This window comes from Microtus ochrogaster, linkage group LG9, assembly GCF_000317375.1.
Source record: "Microtus ochrogaster isolate Prairie Vole_2 linkage group LG9, MicOch1.0, whole genome shotgun sequence".
NCBI lineage: Eukaryota > Metazoa > Chordata > Mammalia > Rodentia > Cricetidae > Microtus > Microtus ochrogaster.
In genome coordinates this window covers 5,496,061-5,497,282 of record NC_022034.1, presented here as the reverse complement: position 1 = coordinate 5,497,282, position 1,222 = coordinate 5,496,061, and the positions used below count along the sequence as shown (strand labels likewise).

At 50.8% G+C, this 1,222-nt stretch overlaps 1 protein-coding gene across 1 annotated transcript in view; it reads right to left on the bottom strand.

The window, feature by feature from the left end:
- The window catches only part of Ccr6 (C-C motif chemokine receptor 6), a 12,619-nt gene extending 12,084 nt beyond the window's left edge, over nt 1-535 (bottom strand). The window contains exon 1 of the mRNA XM_026787473.1: nt 471-535. The gene's annotated coding sequence lies outside the window, so the exon portion shown is untranslated. The remainder of the gene's footprint in view (nt 1-470) is intronic.
- Nucleotides 536-1,222: the final 687 nt, after the last annotated feature.

Sequence of the window (1,222 nt, the reverse complement as noted above, 5' to 3'; positions counted from 1 at the left end):
ACACACACACACAGAGACACAGACACACACACACAGAGACACAGGCGCACACACAGAGATACACAGAGAGACAGACACAGGCATGCACACACACACACACACACACAAAGACACATACACACAGACACACACAAACACACACGCACTTCCTTTCTAGACTGATGTCTCTCAGATATTTCCCAAAGAAAGAAGCAGTGACCACCCATCTCCAAAGCTCTGGTGTGAGGCGGTGAGAATGAAACCTCCAGATGGGCCCTGCAGAAAGAACTATCTTCGGGAAAACATGCTCTTCTCTGCTAAAACCACAAGGATTGGTACATGAGAAAATTGTAAGGACTTACTGTGTGGAAGCCTGGCTGGCATGCCACACCCCATAGGAAGCTGTCCTTGCCAGACATCCCTACCATGGGTGAGAATGTCCAAGAAGCTAAGACATGTCTGGAAAAAATTGGGAAGGGATACATGCTTACCCCAGGAAATGCTGAGATCCAACGTGGACTGGCCAGCTACCCCTGCCTCAGTCGTTGTCCAGGCTCCAGCCCTAGGAGTGTGAGGACCATTCTGTCAACAGATGTGACCAGCAGTGACCATTAAGAAAAGGGTAGTGAGATGCTGGGCTTGCCAGAAGAAAGTCACTAGGTCACTTCCTATTTAAAAGCAACGCCTATCTGCCTGGATGCAAATGGTTAACCATGTACAGCCTGTAGGTTGTAAAAGAATTACGAATCATCAACATCATCATCATCGTCATCATCACCATCATCACTATCAACCACCATCACCCTAAGCTGACTTGGAGTCAATCCAGTGCAAAGTGGAAAGAACTTGGCTTTGTGGTTTCTCAAGGAAGAGAGCCTCTGTGCTGTTTTTATGTGAAGTGTTGGGCTGTGTCTCAAAGTCTCCTGGGAGGGAGGGTGCTGGAGCCCCCTGGAGGCAGTGCGAGCATTTGCAGCAGAGTGGCTGTAGGGTCAGGGGCTTTGGCTCTGCCCTGCTCTCTCCCACAAGTCCTGCAGGCTCAGGAAGGATGCTGCCCCAGACTACAGTCAGCTCCATGGTCGTCCCTACCTCGAGCACTGGGGAGAGTGGGAGGGCAGTGAAAGGGGGCACGCTGGACAGAGATGGAGGGAAATGGGCTTCGTGATGGAGTGAGAGAGGGTACACAGGACAGAGATGGAAGGAAGTAGGCTTCATGATGCAGTGAGAGGGACACACAGGACACACA